Here is a 7,609-nt window from a genome sequence, read left to right as displayed (position 1 = left end):
GGTCATTCACAGACTAGGAGGGAGGACAGAGCCTCACACACTGAGATCCTTGTGGGAGTGTCCCAAAAGCTCAGGAAGCACCACAAAACCAGGCCCAGGCTGGGAAAATGAGCAAGCATAGAAACAAGAGCAACACCTTTGAGAAATATTTTGCCTTTAAGCCCCAAAAGAATCAAAACACTAAGCCTGAAGATGAGGAAACACAAGGTCCTCCATCTAAAGACTCCAAGAAAAACAGAAATTGGGCTCAGGCTATGACAGAGCTCAAAAAAGACTTTGAAAATCAAATGAGGGAGTTGGAAGAAAAACTGGGAAAAGAAAGGAGAGAGATGCAGAAAAAACATGAAAATGGAGTCAGCAGCCTAGTCAAGGAAATCTAAAAAATGCTGAAGAAAATAGCATGCTAAAAACCAGCTTAGGTCAAATGGATAGAACAGTTCAAAAGTTATTGAGGAGAAGAATGCTTTAAAAAGCAAAATTGGCCAGATGGAAAAAAAGAGATAAGAAAACTCTCTGAGGAAAATAAATCCTTCAGACAAAGAATAGAACTCATGCAGATTGCTGAATTTAGGAGAAATCAGGAATCAATACTTCAAAACCAAAAAATGAAAAATTAGAAGAAAATGTGAAACATCTCATTGAAAAAACAACTGATCTGGAAAATAGATTTAGGAAAGATAATTTAAAAATTATTGGAATACCTGAAAGTCATGATCAGGAAAAGAGCCTTGACATCATTTTCACAGAATTACTACAGTAAAATGCCCTGATATGCTAGAAGCAGAGGGCAAAATAGAAATGGAGAGAATCCACAGATCCCCCCTGAAAGAGATTCCGAAAAACCAACCCCCACAAATATTATAGCCAAGTTCCAGAACTCCTAAGTGAAAGAGAAAATATCATAAGTAGCCAGAAGGACACAATTAAAATACTGTGGAGCTGCAATCAGGATCTCACAGGACTTAGCAGCAACTATACTAAAACCTCATAGTGCTTGGAATATAATATACTGGAAGGCAAAGAGCTTAGAAGGTAACCAAGAATGAACTACCCAGCAAAACTGAATGTACTCTTCCAGGGAAAAAGATGGACTTTCAATGAACCAGGGGAATTTCAAATGTTCCTGTTGGAATGTCCAGAGTTGAACAGAAGGTTTGACCTTCAGAAACAGGACTCAGGTGAAGCATAGAGATGGGAGAAGAAGGGGAAAATATGAGGTACTTAATGATGATGAACTACATGTATTCCTGTATAGAAAAATGACACTGATAATACTCATATAAACCTTCTCAATTAACAGAGCAAATAGAAGGAGATTTTACAGATGAAGCACAGGAGAAAGCTGAATTTGAAGATAAAATATGGTGTAAAAAATGGAGGCAATAGAAAAAATGGAAATGTAAGGAGAGAAAGAAAAAGGAGAAGGGGGAATAGGCCAAGATATTTAGTATAATAAGATTTTTCTTTATTACAGAAAATGAAAGTTCCTATCATGTAATAACTACTGTTTGAATCTTGTTATCTAACTACAAAAGCATCCATCAGATTACATTAGAGTCTAATCCACATTATTCCATATCCTCCCCAAAAATGTTATATATTTTTAAAAGTGTCGTTAGAAGGCAAAAAGAAAGAGGGACAGTATAATATGAGGTAATCAGTGACATGTAAACAGTGAACATGAACTTGGACAGACTTGGACAGGATAGAAGGACCTGATTTGCTGTTGTCCCGGAGCTCATGAAGAGTTGGACATCATTAAATGCCTGAACTAATAACTGCAACAAAGTCTTAAACCACAGTTGTCTTTACGACATTTCATAATACTGGTCTTTCCCACTATAAACTTCTCCATTTCCTTTGGGTTCATTCCTTTTCCATGGTTCTCTTCAAGTTTCCCAGATAATTTCATCTCTCTTCCATTGGCTCTTCATTTCTCATCCTCCATTAGCTTTCAAAGTCTGCACAAATTCATTTATTGTTTCCAATTCCTCCTAGGTCATCCCCATTTCCTTTCAATCTTTTCTAACACCGGGGGCTTTTCTGAGTACCATTTTCAAATGTAGTCAAGGCTTTTAAACTTCAGGTTTAGAATTGGAACTTCCAGTCAACAGTTTGAATGATCTTTATTACTGATTATTTATTGTTATTATTATCATTATTATATTTGAAATCCTTGCTGTCCAAGGTACTTTCAAAAGTTATCTCCAGCACTATAATCTGACACAATTCTGCTATTCTCAGCTTTCCTTTAAGTCCAACTCTCACAGGCAGAGATGGCAACTAGAAAAACCATAGCTTTGACCATATGGACCTCTTTTTTGACAAGGTGATGCTCTTTAGTATGCTGTCCCAATGTGCCATAGTTTTTCTTGGCATGTATGTGGTGTTCAGAATCTGGTGTGAGAGTTTGCCAAGCCCTTTTGAAAGCTGCATATCCACCTTTATTGTCTACATGATTCACCTAATTCTATCTTGTGGGTCCAAGAAGTTGTAGCATGCCAATGACTTTGTATAACTGGCTCATTTAGATCCAAATTCACATTCAAGTTAACATATCAGCCTCTTTTCCAAAAACAAAGGATAAAAATTTTCCTTCCAAGAAGTCTCTTTTAATTCCATGCCTGAGCTCAATGACTCCAATTGATTTCTGAGACCAAGAATAAAGAGTTAGTGAAAACATACCTGGATCTGACTCGGCTGAGATAATGAGTTTCTTATTGCATCAGGGAAAACCATCAGAACAAATAGGAACACCTAAATAGTATCCATTATGAATATAAAGTAGAGATGATGAATAGATTTAAGGGATTAGATCTGGTAGACAGAGTATCTGAAGAACTATGGTCAGAGGCAGAGGGGGGAAAAAAGGAGAACAAAATCTTCCAAAGACAAATAGCAGGAAAGCAAAACTGCTGTCTGGTGAGGTTTTATAAGCCGCTGTGAATGAAGACTCCATAGATACTCTTAAATTTGCCCATAAGATCATCAATGACTTCTCGAAAATAAGGATTTTATATAGTTATTGTGCAAATACGTCTGTATTTACAAATCAATATAAAGGAAAGTACAATTGGAAGCAAATTTTAAAGAAACTTTCCTCCTCTGATTCTAATTTAAGGCCAAATCTTAATTATCTTGTCTTGTTATTAGTTACTTCTTGAGTCATCTCTGTATTTGTTTTAAAAGCATTCATTTACAGAGATGATAGGCTATAGTATTTTTTCTCTTTTTCTAGTATTCTTTTCCATATATATAATCTTATGTAAGGATGCTAGCATTTCTTTAGCTTATTGAAATAACTTTGGATATTCATTATCTTCTCACTCCAAAGACATATATTACTATCTTTGATTGCAGTGGCCTGCATACAGTCTTCCCAGGTAGGAACCAACTCCCCAGGATTCTCAAAGGTGTGGTGGCTCAGAGGATAATAGGACCCTACATCGAGACCTGGAAGGAGCCACGGAGGTCTATTAGAGCAACTCACCCATTTGGCAAGTAAAATATGAATGAGGTCCAGGAAGGCAAAGCCCAGCCAAGGACATGTACATAGGAAGCACTCAGGATATGCAATCGAACTGAAGTTCTTTGACTCAAGGATTATTAGACTTTTAATTATGTACTGCAATTATGGTTCTTTTCTTTTTTCTTCCTTCTTTTTTGGTGATTGACAGGAAAACACACTGCCAACAAATCAAACAATAATTATCTATTAAGAATGTACTATTTGCCAAACACTATGGGACAACATTAATAATAAAAAAGAAACAAGAAATAGGCTACACTTTCAAGGAGCTTACAATCTAATAAAGGATTTTATAATCTACTAAATCACATAAGCTCATGTACTATTTTTCCTTCCTTGAACTTATTCTTTCCATTTAAGGTTGCTTAGTACAATTATATTGATTGCTTTCCCCCACATACAAACATATATTTTACATTTACTAAAGATGTTTTCTTCAGCATAGTCTGGGATTTCCAATTTGTTCTTTCTTTGATTTAATTCCTCCCTACTAAAAAAATGAGGGATCATTAAAACTGCTTTTCTTTATTATTTTATTTGGGTCTCAAATTAGGTTTATTTTATTTTAATTTAAAAAAATGTATGCTTTGGGGTAGGCTAGGTGGTGCAGTGGATAGAGCACCGGCCCTGGAGTCAGGAGTACCTGAGTTCATATCCGGCCTCAGACACTTAATATTTCCCTAGCTGTGTGGCCTTGGGAAAGCCACTTAACCCCATTGCCTTCCAAAAATCTAAAAAAAAATGTACGCTTTCAAACGTGGACTATTAGCTGAAAATATCATAATACAATGGGTTTTAAGAACATTGATTGAAATATCTAACACTGGCAGTAGTATCTTCTTATTTTGGAGAAGTTACTTCAACTCTGGACCTTAGTTTTATCATCCCTAAAATGAATAGTTTGGACTGAATGGTCTTTACTATACAAATATATATATATATATATATATATATATATATATATATATATATGAATTTTACTTTTTGTTTGTTTCTAATTAATTTGCTTTTTTTAACTACATAGTACCAACCTCACAGCAGTGTAAATGTTATGGGCTCAATAGTCTTTACACATGACCATCGGCCATTCTCAATTGAAAAAAGTGACCAGAGGGACAGTTAGGTGTCACAGTAAGTAGAGCACCATCCCTGGAGTCAGCAGAACATGAGTTCAAATCTGGTCTCTGACCCTAAATACTTACCTGTGTAACCTTGGGCAAGCCACTTAACCCCACTGCCTTTCAAAAACAACAAAAACAAAAAAAAAGTGACTAGAGTATTCAAAATCATAAGAGAAACATCCCACATACGGCAAGGCTTTATCATCATTATCACAGAAAATAGAATCCTTCCTTTAGGAAGGCATCAAGAAGGGGTGGCTAGGTGGTTTAGTGGATAAAGCACGGGCCTTGGAGTCTGGAATACCTGGGTTCAAATCTGGTCTCAGACACTTAATATTTACTTAGCTGTGTGGCCTTGGGCAAGCCACTTAACCTCGTTTGCCTTGCAAAAAAAGAAAGGCATCAAGACCAGGAAACATTCAGACTGGTGGCTAGAGGGAAAATGGAGATATATGTCCAACACATCTATATCCAGGGCAAGAAAAATGGTCTTTTCTCAGGCTGCTGTAATTAGAGTTATTGAATTTAGAGAACATTTGACCTCCTCCAGTAGCATCTAACTTTGAAAAATTTCTAACTTAAGTAGAGTAATAATTGAAAATTGGAAACTCCCAATAAGAACAAAACGGTGAGATAAGTACTGTCTGCTCTCCCTATTCCCCATGTTTCCACTACTCTCTCCTCTTCTTGTCCAAGAAACTCCATTTCATTACTCACTTCATTTCTCACTTCCATGTAAAATTGAGAAATTTTCCTGGCATTTACTCGTCCCCCACCCAGGCAAAGTCTGTGGCATTTTGCTGTCATGCATAAAATCCCAGTTTGGGGTGTATTGCCGATACTCACATACCTTCATTCATTATTCTCCCTCATCTACCTATGTCAAGCTTTTCCCTAGAGGTAGCACTCAGGAGATGCTTGTCAGGAGACATCCACAAATAAAACCACAGCATCACTAACTAACACTTAGCTTACATTTAATTTTATCCCTTTCTTTCTGTTACTTATACCACTCATTATTACTGACCACAACACTTGGAACCCATCTGCCCCATATTTTATACTGTACATATGCAAGGCAGGGTCTCCTATACATTTCTGCTTCATTTTTTTTTTGCCTGGACCATGAGACTATATTGACAATTCCTTCATAAATTAGGCAGGGTAAATAAAAACAAAACATAACAAAGAAAAGAACAAAAATTATACAACTATGAGCCCATTAATCCTTGATTAAAATCAGGGGAATAATTCAAAAATATATGAATTGAAATCAAATATATTTATATTCATATATATGATATAATAAACTTCTATAGCACTGTCCACCTGTACTTTATACTAATCATAAATAATGCAGTGTATTCTGACTGCACATTGAGGATTATTAAAAAAATAAAACAGCCTTTGTTAAAAAACAAGGAGTTGATTGTAATATGCAAGGAATGATAACCCTTTGAGGTTCAGATTTTATATTTACCATAATGTGATTTTAGCAATGTAGTAATGTGATTTTTGTCAATCAGAATAGACCTTATATGACATGTAACTTGCAAAGTGGCTCAAGGATTACAATATGTTCATGGACCTAGAGAATTTGGTAGCATTAAATTATCAATTTTGTATTTTAAAGCACAATGTCATGCAATGAATATTTCTGTTCATTTACTCAAAGTACAAATAAGGTGGGATTTTAGATGGGACTTAAAGGAAGCCAGGAGGCACAGATGAAGAAGAAGAGTAAAGTCAGAATAAAGTCTGGACTTGAGAGGTAGAATCTCTTGCCGATGGAATAACCAGGAGGCCAGGGTCACTGAATTAAAGAGTAAATTGAGGGGGGCTCTAAAATATAAAAAAGTTTCAAATAGGGAATAGGTTATGAAGGACCGAGAACACCACTTTTTTTTTTTTTTAATCTTAGGAAGCCACTGGAGTTTATTTAGTCGAGGAGGAGATAACATGGACCTGAGCTTGAGAAAAATTGATATTGGAGTGAAGTAGGAAGGGATTTTTGATAGGTAGACTGACCAATAAGCTGCTGTAATAATTCAGATGTGAGTCTATGTGGGCCTGCATCAGGATAGTGGTAGTGTCAGAGGAGAGAAAAATGTAAATTCATGAGATATTGAAGACATAAAATTGACAGTTCCTCACAACATTTTGGATGGTAGGATAGGAGATATTGAGCAGTCAAGACGATGGCCCAGGTGTACCCTTGAACAGAACACAGAAGTTTGGATAGTGGGAGAGGTTAGTACAAAAAAATAATAAATTCAGTTTTAGAGACCTGTTGGATGTTATTCAAAAAATCTGAAAGTTAGTGGGAAATAATGAATCTGGAACTCAGCAGAGAGATTAGGGCAGGTTATATAAGATACAATCAGCACAGAGATTCATAGAAAAATGAAGGGGAGATGATGGAATCAATAACCAAAGTAGTAAGAAGAAAGACAAGACAAAAACCCAGGACAGAACTCTATGGGAATTATACATAGTAAGGTATAAGCTAGTTGAAGACTCAGTAAAGGAAAGTGAAGAGAGGTTAGGTAAATAGAAGGAGAATCAGGAGATTGGGACTTGGAGATTATTTAATGAGTACATTTTCCTCATTGACAAATGATTCCATGTATATTAATCATAGTTTAAGAGCTGAAAATGACATTAGATTATCTACTCTAACTCCTCAAATTGACCTATACTGGGTATGTACATAGTTATTTTATGATGCCTCTTTTATTGGAATGTATGTTCCTTCAGAGCTGAAAATCTTGTTTTTATCTTTATTTTCTTTTTCATTGTTTAGCCCAGTATCCAGCATATATATATGACGATTATTAAATATTTATTGACTGACTACAATTAAGGAAATTTATAACAAAGATGTCCCAGTCAATAATGATTTATGAAACATTTACTATGTGTCGGACACTAGTAAGCAGTGAGAATGAAAAAGGGTGGG

This window comes from Macrotis lagotis, chromosome 4 (assembly GCF_037893015.1).
Source record: "Macrotis lagotis isolate mMagLag1 chromosome 4, bilby.v1.9.chrom.fasta, whole genome shotgun sequence".
Taxonomy (NCBI): Eukaryota; Metazoa; Chordata; class Mammalia; order Peramelemorphia; family Peramelidae; genus Macrotis; species Macrotis lagotis.
The sequence above is the reverse complement of the archived record's forward strand: the minus strand, read 5'-3'. Positions refer to the sequence as shown.